General features: G+C 46.0%; 1 protein-coding gene across 3 annotated transcripts in view; it reads left to right on the top strand.

The window, feature by feature from the left end:
- The first annotated feature begins 204 nt into the window (after positions 1–204).
- The window catches only part of FAR2 (fatty acyl-CoA reductase 2), a 149,132-nt gene continuing 138,864 nt past the window's right edge, over positions 205–10,472 (top strand). Inside the window, exon 1 of one of the 3 annotated variants that reach the window (XM_040596664.1) lies at positions 205–319. The gene's annotated coding sequence lies outside the window, so the exon portion shown is untranslated. Of the gene's footprint in view, positions 320–549; positions 859–902; positions 997–10,472 lie in introns of those variants that run through there. The other 2 variants (XM_040596662.1, XM_040596663.1) reach the window with 2 other exon arrangements.

The following is a 10,472-nucleotide window of genomic DNA, read 5'->3' as shown; positions in this document are numbered from 1 at the left end:
GGGGACCCCCGAGGGACCGCTTGTGCTGCCCCTTGGTTGCGGATTCAGGAAGGTTTCGGTGTCGCCGTGTCCCTTCCCCTCCCAGCCGCGTGCGGGGCCCGCAGCCCAGCCCCCCGCCCGCAGCCCCCGCTGCCCGATCGCGCCGCGCTCCGGGCGGACGGGGGCGGGGGGCGGGCGCGGGCCGGGCGGGGGCTCGGGGAGGCGCTGAGGAGCCGCCGCAGCCGCCACCGCCGCCGCTCGCCCCCTGCGCGCCGCCCCGGCCCCAGCGCCCCGGGGAGCCCGGAGGCGGCCGCGCCGGCAGGAGAGCCCCGCCGCTCCGGTAAGGCGAGGAGCCCTCCGGGAGGGAGCCTTTTCTCGCGGGCTCCTCTGACTTCCTCCGAGGGCTGCTGCGGCGTGCGCGGGTACCCTGCGGCACGGCGAGCGGGGGGGGCGGCGGGCTGCGCAGGGGGGGACAGCGGGACGCGGCTTCGCCTCGCTGCTGCTGGGCGATGCCGGCAGCGGCGGGGACCGGGGGAGAGGGGGCGGCCTGAGGCGGGGGTGGACGCGGCGCCGAGTCCTGCCGGTGATGGCCCCGCTCGCCCACCCCCGGTGCTCCTGGCGTGCCGACCGGCTCCCGCTGCAGAGCCACGCCGCTCGCCGCTCACCCTGAGCGCGGCCACGGGCAAGCGGGGCCGGGCGCGGCGGCGGAGCGGAGCGCGGGCGGCCTGAGCCGCTCCGCATCCCCGGGCGGGCCGGCAGCCGCCTCCCCGGCCGCACGGCAGCGGCTGCGAGCGGCGGCAGCGGAGACGGCAGCGCAGAGGAGCTGCTCCTCCCTCACCCGGCCGGATATATAGTATCAGACCCAGAGGGGGAGGAGAGGTTTGTGATTTTTTTCTTTCTTTCTTTCTTTCTTTTTCTTTTTCCTCCTCCGTTTATTTGCCGGGAGTTGCTTTTGTGCTAGGGAAGGTGGGGGCAGCGGTTTGGAGAGAGGAATTGTCGGAAAAGCGGTAATTGAAGGTAACAACCCGCTGGGGGACGGGGGACGACGACGGGGGGACACACAGGAGGAGGATGAGGCGACGCTGTGAAGGGATGATGCCCAAGAGGCGAGGGGGGCGGCGGGGGAGCCGGCCGGGGGCGGTGGGGCCGGGCCGGCTGCAGCGCCCGCGGCTGCAGGAGGCTCCGCCGGGGCCGTGCCGGGCAGGTACGGCGGGCCGGGGGCGAGCCCCGCCTCGGGGCAGCGCGGAGCCGAGCGGAGCCCCGGACCGCCAGGACCCGGGCGGTGCCCCGGGGCAGCGGCCGCCCCAGCCCAGCCGGCGCTCCGGGCGAGCTGGGCTGCAGCCCTGCGGGCGACTGAGCCCTTTCACCGCGGGTTTAGCTCCGGTAGCGGTAATCCTCAGTGCGATGCTATTAAAAAAAAAAAAAAAAAAAAAGTCTAATATAATTTTAGGGGAGGCTTGCCTTTTTGTTTTCCCTGCTATTAGGCCCATACTTTTTTTTTTTTTTTAAAGTGTAGTATTTGACAGCAATACAGTTTTAATCATATGGGGAGGGCTCCTTATTACTGAGCCTTGGTGCTGTTTTCTGTCCCTTGATTGGGAAATTACTGGATACCCCGGCTGCCCGCCCACCCACATGGCACCACTGAGATCTAACCCAAATGTGGTACAGGATCCTGTGAGGGTATCCTCGGTTTTCTAGAAACTAAAGACACATGACCTTGTCCTGTCTTACAGAGTTCTTTACAGTAATGTGGCTACTCGGAACAATTTGCTTTTAGGTCTTTGCCTCAGAGCCTTTTAAGGGCATAACTAGAGAGACGAATAACTGATGACAGACCATTATCTTGCAGTGGGAAGCAGTAAAGCTAAATGGGGGTTGTTTCACCCAGAAATATTGGACTATGAATTCACTTAAAAGACGAGTTTGGGATCTTCGTTTAGACTGAGATTTTACTGTCAGTGAAGGTCGTTATTAGGCTAGAAAAAATATACTTCAAAATCCATGTCTGGTCTAATCCTGGTTCGGTTAAATTTATATTGAAGTAAGTGTAAAATTGAACTATTGGGTGATCTCAAAGGTGTAATAAAATGCATGGCCTTTCAGAAGCGTTTGATACCAAAGCTCACATTGCTTTGGCACATTACTTTACAGTGCAACTTTCTGCATGCGATGGCATTCTGGGAACCTTCATCTCCACTTGATAAGGAGCTGATAGCAGTTTAGAGACCTGCTACTGTGGTTTGTTTTCATTTGCATCTACGGTATCAAAAGCACCGTCATTTCCTGCTTACCTGTAATGTTCTTGAGCAGGAAAGTGCAAGTTCTGTTCATTACTGTATAATGTACTCATCTTCTCTTTAAAGTAACTGCATAGTTTAAAAATTACACTGATAGTTGCTGTAGAGAAGTTGTAAAATCCCTGCTATGATGCAGTGCTTTAATCTCCAGATCTATTTGTTCTCTTGCTCTGATAAGCTATAGTTCTGTAGAAACAAGTTTTTAAAACATTTCCTCTGTGTTTTGGGCTGTTTGCCTAAGTTGAAGTCACCATAAACTTCAATACATAGGTGATGATAATAGAAAATTTGGGGGGCAGGGGGGAGATGCACTCACTCAAAGGTATCTGAATTAAACATGAAGCAATAGCAGACTTAGGCTGGCCTTTGACTGTATTTAGGGGATGTTGGAGGATGCATCTGATACTGTAACAAAGCTGCAAATTCCTCTCTTTGCCCATTTGGGTTTCAATTCTAATCCCTATTAAGGCTTGTTTAAATTAGTGGTGGGGAAATGTAGTTTTAAAACATCCTGAAGGCTGTGTAAGAAAGGCTGAGTAAAACCCATAGTATGTCAGCTGGACAGAAAAAGAAGAATCTAGAGATAAACTGCCTGAAAAGTAGTAGAAAATGACCTGTTAACAGGCACAAAGTTTGTGGCTCTGTTAAGGAGGGAGCTTTGACTGATAAATTTCCCATGCTCACCCCAAAGTCAGTTCAGATCTGTCAGGCCTGGATCTCCAGGTGGGTGGGCAGGTGGGTGATGTGGGGATGCTGGCAGGGAGAACATTGGTAATCACAGGGCAGAAGAATTATGGCAGGGAACATGGGTATTATGACCAAAGGTACAGAGACTGCCATGTGGTCTGCATGGTATGGTAGAGGCACACAGTGAGTGGCCAGTGTCTTCAGAAATCTCTTGGATATTGACGATTTCAATTCCTGTGGCAGAATGTAGATCCTTGCTCTGAGGGCCCAGTTTGCAGCATTAGACTGTCATTGTACAAAAACTTTTCAATTTTTTTTTCCTTACATTCCACACAGGAAGCGATCAATTTGCCAGTTGTTTGTTTTGGTTTTTTTTTTCTCCCAGAGACAAATCATTTAGATCTATACAAGGGACATAGGATCACATAGATGAGGGCATAAGGAAGGAGAAAACAAATGCATGTTTTGAAATGGAAAGCGCAGAGGCACACCCTTTTTTTTTTTTCTTCCTGGTGATAACCACAGGTCTGAGTAGTTAACAGAAGCTGAAGGGCAGTGGAGAGTAACTGTGGGGTTGGGGGAACTCCACTAATAAATATTCAACTCACCTGGGGACAGTTGCTTATCTTACTGTGGTGGTGTTTGGGTTTGCTGCATTTGTAGGAAAATATCCCCTGCAGCAATTATCCCCAACAGTGTTAGCATTGCTCAGTAGCTGCATTATTACTATAAAAAAATTATAGCATTCTTATTCCCTGAGGGTCCTGGGTCCACAAAGGAGGCTTAAGAAATGAAAGTTTGAATTTTGCAATGCTGTCCAATGAGATTAACATTATCAGAGTTGTTAGTGGTAGGTTATGGAAGGAGTTAGGCATCTCCAGACATACCTAGAAATAAGTATCATCTGAAGCATGTTCAGTTTCCTGGCTGAACAAGCTCATACCCAAAGGCAGTCCTTGTCTGGGAGCTGTTCACCTGCATTAATGTGGAGCTGTGCTGGAACTAACCAAAACTGGCCTCTCCACAAGGCAAAGGGTGTGACTCAGTGGTCATTTTAATTTGGCATAAATGTGGGCTCCTGCCAAAGGGTCAGCCTGCCTGCCTCACCTCTGGCAGCGCATTCCTGATCTCTCCCTTGTGCTGGTACTATCACTCACAGCCAAATGCAAATCCGCTCTTGGTGTTGCTGTTGGCCTGGCTTTCAGTTGGATGAGTTCCTGGCTCTGACTCAATGCATGACTAAAATGCATCAAGGAGTCAGCTGAGGCATGCGCTTGGGGGAAGAGCAGGCCAATTCTCATCGCACTCGGTAGGAGCCCCATTTGGACCAGATTAAAATAAGGGTGGACCTGCAGCCTGACAAGCTCACTCAGTGCTGTGTTAACACTTCTGCATGGCTTCCAGATTTGGTTTGGCTTGTATCTGGCCAATTTGGAGAGCAAGGAGAGGTACGTCTACACAGGTGACTGGAGACAGACAGGTACTCTACTATTCAAGGGCTTGATGAACCGAGTGGAAGAGGAAACTTGGACGACCAAAAGTTGGTTTAAACACATGTGTTCTTGAAGGAGGTGGGACCTTACTCTGGCATGCTAAAAATTACCTCCTGCTGCTCAGGATGTAGAGCTCTGAATTGAGGTTTGGGGTCAGTTCTGCCAATGACCTGATTTATACCTTTACCACCACTCCTGTTGCTTCTAAGCCTGCCTGCCCTGCATTTAAATTGCAGACAACTTCAGCTACAGCCTTTCTCTTTTGCTCATGGCCTGTGCTGATAAAGGCGAGGGTTGCGGCATGAGTTCTTTGTTGCTGTGGTGATGCTGACAACAATTATTTCTCAGCACGGGATGGTCATAGCCATAGGGAGCAGTCATGGGGCAGCATTTCCCTCATTCGCTGTCTTGTGTGATGTCTGCTGGACTGCTGTATAGTGTCACCGTGCACTTGTAGCATCTCAGCCTTTTTTATATGAAGCCATGTCTGGCAAAAGTCCATTTTCATTTGTTATCACAGCAAAGAGTATACTACAGCAGGTGCTTTGCCTTTTATTGCATTTTTTCCATTTGAATTTTGAATGGTAAGACTGTAACTAATTTTTTTTTTTTTTTAGCACCATCTAAGGTAGACATTTTATCTGTTGGTTGATTGTTTTTTTAAATTCTCATATAAATAGTACTTTCAGACTTTCTTTAGAAAATGTAGTTGTCTTTGGGTGGTATACAGTGTTAAAATTACAGGTAATTAGGTCTTTACATAGTGAAATAGTTAATAGTAGGATCTTGTGTGTAGGCATATAATTTTCTATTGGTATTTATTGGAAACTGGAAATCCACTCTCCCTCAAATCTCTGGCTACATTCACTTTTGTTAAAGCACGAGGCATATTGAAGTTTTAGCAAGAATACCTGTAATTCAACTACAGTTGTGTTTGGTTCTAAGCTTATATTAGCTGTCTTTTGAAAGAGTTGCTTGTACATGTATTTCTCTCTTTTTGTTTGTACCTATGCTTAGGCAGTTTCAAGTGACTGGAAATTGCATAGGGCTCTGTTCTTCCACTCATGCTCACAGAAAAGGATACCTTGTGCCATAAGAATATACTATTGTGTTTAACTCCAGTGTTTTCTCCTTCCTGAAAGTAATTGTGGAGCAGCTGTGCCCCTAAGAGATGCATATTATAGGTTTTCCTCATACTTCATTCCATTTTTAACTCGTTATGCCAGTATCCATCACATGTATCTGCTTTGAGAAGCAATAAGTTGTCCTGTGGCATTAACAGAACAAATACGAAGCTTAACAACTGGTTAACGCATGCAAGGATGGCAGGACTGATCACAAACCTGGATACTTACAGGTAATTTCTAAAGCTTTCAGCCTTGCCTTATCCAAACCCAGATCCGCATTTTATTGCACCCAAAGGTGAGAGGCGATTTTACCACAGGGTGTTCTCTGGAAACAAATATAAGTTTTTTGATTCCAAGTTTGAATAGCTTGTGTCCGCCTTCATTGTAGACTCAGTTTTTACTACTGTTTCTGCAATGCTGTACAAGGTTGGTGCCAGCTAGATTGACAATTCCTTTTTTTTTTTTAATTTTACCTTCCTGAAAGCAACCATAAACCCTGGTGACTGAAGGAAAGAAAGGTTCCCTGATTTCCCTTAAAGAACGTGGATTCATTTTGCCATAGATAGTTCGGGAGGGTCTTTTCTTATTCAGGGGATGCTGAATATAAATACATGGTAGTGTCACAACCCTCTCTAGAATATTCCTTCATAAAATATCTTGATACTGTGATAGAAATTATGAAAATGTAAATTGATTGCAATTTGTAAACAGTGCTATATATGAAAAATAAGGAAAATATTCTTACAAAGCTATACACTTATTCTTATTTTCTACTTGTTTAAGTAGTGTAAGTCTAATGTTGACATCGAGTCAATCCATTAACCTGCTTCTGAGGAAAATCTGAAAAGCAGAGATGCTATGTAGAAAAGGTACCAACCCTCTTCAGGAGCGTAATTCCTACAATATATCTTAGTAAATCTTAAAAGAGAGATTCTTAATTTATTCACTAAATGCTTGGGAATTAAGAGCACAGCAGTCTTCTGAAAGGTTCTTTGAGATGGGCGTGCCATTAACAGTGGGCTGTACAGATGGGTTTGATAGCAGCCAAAGGTGGTACCATTTAGTGATTCATTGGTGGGACACGAAATTGCCTGAGTCATCTTAATAGGTGTACTGTGATATCTCAAAAGGGAGTTACAATTGACTAACTAGTGGTGTGCTACACAGCTGATGCGGCGTGCAGAAAACAACAGCCTGATGCTAGCACTGTTTTCTCATTAGTAGTGGGTCTTTGCTCCCTAAGCAAAGTAATGATAATTTGGAGAAGGTTGTAGCTGCAGCAGCCATCACTGTTTTGGCCAAACACACAAGATTCATTTGGAAATATGTTTCTCTGTTACTGCTCTCGTTGACATATGAAACTATTTTTTTTTTTACCTGCTCTCTCTGTTTAGAGATACAGTGTGAATAATTGTGCTTCTCTGAGCATTGCTCCCCATTGCAGTGTCACTCTACGACTAACGAGACAAGATTATTCACCATTTGTGAAAGTTTGTTTGATTATGCAGGGTTGAAGCCTCTGACATGCCTCCTTCATCACCAAGGCCTTCAGAAACATGAGCTAGTGCTTTTGGCAGAGGTCTGTACAGGAAGGCACGTGTTTGCGCCTGGATTCAGCGCTGGAGCATTCAGTGATGCCTCACTCTTAGGTACTGTCCTCTGGTGTGGTCAGAAGCAACTCCCAGAAGCAAAGTGGTCGTGATCCGTGGTGAATAACCACAGTGCTAGACTGCTGAAACCAGAAGCTCTGCCCCTTCTTTTCCTGGCTGGGACCAGGAAACACAGAGGTGGTTTTGTGGCTCCAGTCTATATGACGACGTGGCTGGTTGGCCTGTATTGGCTTGCATTTGGCTGGGCTTCTGCAGTAAGGCAGAAGCAGTTTGGAGGTGGGATGAAGAACATGAGTGAGTAAGCTTTGCCAGTCCTATCCTGGCATTGTGGCAGCCAGTGAGGTCAGCTGCTGCGGGTTTTCTTGATTGAGGCAAGGAAAGAAAAGGGGAACTGCTTTTTCTGCCAGTATCCTGCAGAGCTGCTAGGATGGTGGAGCCAGGGACTGCCGCAGATCTTTTCAAAACCATCTGCTTTTACCACCTGTCTTTGCTTATTCACAAACACATAGTCTTACTGGGCATTAGTATTAAAAATCTTTCTCTTGAAGTGTAAAAAAAGTCTCTTCTGAAATTCCCCCATTATATGCCCATAGCTCAAGCATAAAAATAAATGTTTCTTCTGCAATTTCCCCATTATATGCCCATAGCTAAGTAGGGGACTACAGAAGTGCTCTGTTGTGAGGGAAAGGGGGGAAGAGAGAGGAAAGGACTTGCCAGCCAAACATAAAACACTTTCTGATGTTGTACATGCTCGCAGTGCTGTCAGTGGGACTTATCTTTGTTATCAGCTAGTCTGAAATGGACGACATGATTCTGCTTAAGCCTAATTTTAAGGACAGTTTTGAGGGTGGAATTTTGATACAGAAGGAGCCCTTAGCAAAACTTCTATTGCATGCACTGATATCAGCTTATTCATTGCTTCTAGCTTTAAGTCAAGGAGAACATCACAGTGCAGGACCACTTACAGATTTCCTTTGGCTATTGAATTGAATGTTATTGCTGTAAAGCACCCAGCTCCTGTGTTGGATGAAAAATTTTTGAAGAGGCTGAGACTGTTCGTCCCCAGGCCATTAATTAGACACCCGAACTTTCATGTATTCACATTTCTAAATTGAATGTGACAGGCAGAATTATACCCTTAGTTAACCCTCGCTTCATATAACTGCGGCTTCACTGCTTTACTTCTCATCCTGCAGACTGCAAAGAAACAATTTACTTGCTTTGCTGACAAAAGATCTGTTTATGCAAACTCAGAGCTCTCATAGCCGTGTAGTCTAACATTACATGTGGTAAATTCCACTTTATTCCTGTGAGTGCAGCTGGAACTTCGCAGCCTAGCTTTTTACGTGCCCTATGATCCTTTCTCCAGTAACGTATGTTATTGCTTTGATATGGTTCTGCTTGTACCTCCCTATGGAGCCCTTCAGTTTGCCATCTGCAGGAAGAAATTAAATCCGAGATCAAGACGTTGCAGACATTGAATGACATTATCTTCTACCAGTGACCTCCTTCAAGCCCTCATTGCTGCTATCTTTATTAGATACTCCACAGCAAACTGACTAAGCTAATACACTCCTAGTGTGGAACAAAGTGTCAGTGATCTCCTCTGTGCATTTTTGTGCCTTTCTTTGCATCTGAAATAAACTTAATGACACCGCTGCAGAGAGGAGAGGGCAAGGAGCCCAGAGGTACCAGGGTTGCTCTGTTGTATGTATCAAAACAACCATCAAATCTTGCACCTTGGTGCAGGAGTCAAACCTGTCAACTCAGTGGGAAACTCAGGGTTCTGCAGGTAACTGGTAACTTTCGCTATAGCACTGTCTAGCTGTAGTTTTAATTTTTCATCATTCTTATGTTTATGTTCAGTGATTGCTGCCTTGTACCATGTACCCTCAAAGCAGCCCGTGGGTTTCTACTATACTTGAATTCAATGTTTCAGAGCATCCTAAACAAAATATTTATTTGATGGGAAATGTTGATCTTGATGCGTTTCTCAGTTAATATTTTACCTCCCCTGTTTCCTAATCCCTGTGTTCTCTCCCAGGATTTTGTTTTGTTCCTTTCCCTCACTCTGCTGTCACTAAACTGAGGAAGGAGGTAAAGTATCTAACTGTATCCACAAAGACTGATTTCATGCCTGAGATGTATCACTTCACCTTCTTTTTGGCCTGACACTGACCCTTCATTGCTGTGTAGCATCAGGCAAACTACTGGCTGTGCATTAATCCCTGTGGCTCAGAAAAGAATTCAACCCATCTCTACCATGTTCTGAACTCATTTATGCTAAAATGAGTGCTTTCAGACACCTGGCTCAAATCCTGGGTGCTGCAGAATCCAAGTCAGTTGATACATGGAGAAGAGTTGTTGAGTTCCTGGTACTGGAATGCTGCTCCCTACATGTGTTTCAAGGGGCATCAGGTGTTTTGGTCCAGTGTTTTTTTTTCTGCTGAACATTTGTATTGGACCATATACAACTGAGATGCAGGCAGTTGTTGACCTGCAGATGTTAACACTGAATTCTCTACCAATGGCAAGTCTTGCTTTGACTAGCTCAGGGTTTTTCAAGAACTGATTAGGCATTGCTTACTGCTGATGAACTCACCCACAAAGAATTTCCAGCAAGCAAGTCGGGGATCAGATGAAACTATATGCTTCCAAGACGATGTGATAACATCCCATATTTAAATATGAAGTCTCTGGATTCTGCCAACGGAGTAATACTCTTGAACCAACCGCATATGCAAAACTAAACTTTGATCTGACAGCAAGTCAGTCACAGCATACAGGTGCATTAGCTGTTCATACTACACCACCTGGAGGGGGTCTTACTTCTCAGGTTTCTCTCATAAACCTTTTGCCTGTTAATGTTACGTTTACTACAGCTTTGGTTTTCAAGTAATAAATGGTTGTATTTCAGTAGCCACCTTTCTGCTGGTGAATCATAAACAGGCTGAAGTTGCATTAATACTGCACACATTTCTGTCATCTTTTCTGAAGGGCTAGGTTTCCCCCAGACCGGGATGGTGACATACATAGGAGGACAGGTTGCTTTTTGACTGTCTCTCCTTTGTTCTTAAAGCTAAATGTGATTTTAAACTTGTAGTCTTAAAGGTTATAGGTTGGCACACCTAACTGTCAATATTTCACCTTAACAAATGGATAGTTATGTTGAAAAATGAAAAAAATAATATGCAGTGCCAGTTTCCGTAGCTGACCATAGATTGCATCCTTGAAGATGGGGAAGTTCTTGCCTTCTGAAGCAACATAATCTGCATT

This window comes from Falco naumanni, chromosome 5 (assembly GCF_017639655.2).
Source record: "Falco naumanni isolate bFalNau1 chromosome 5, bFalNau1.pat, whole genome shotgun sequence".
Classification (NCBI taxonomy): domain Eukaryota; kingdom Metazoa; phylum Chordata; class Aves; order Falconiformes; family Falconidae; genus Falco; species Falco naumanni.
This window is presented reverse-complemented; position numbering and strand designations above follow the sequence as displayed.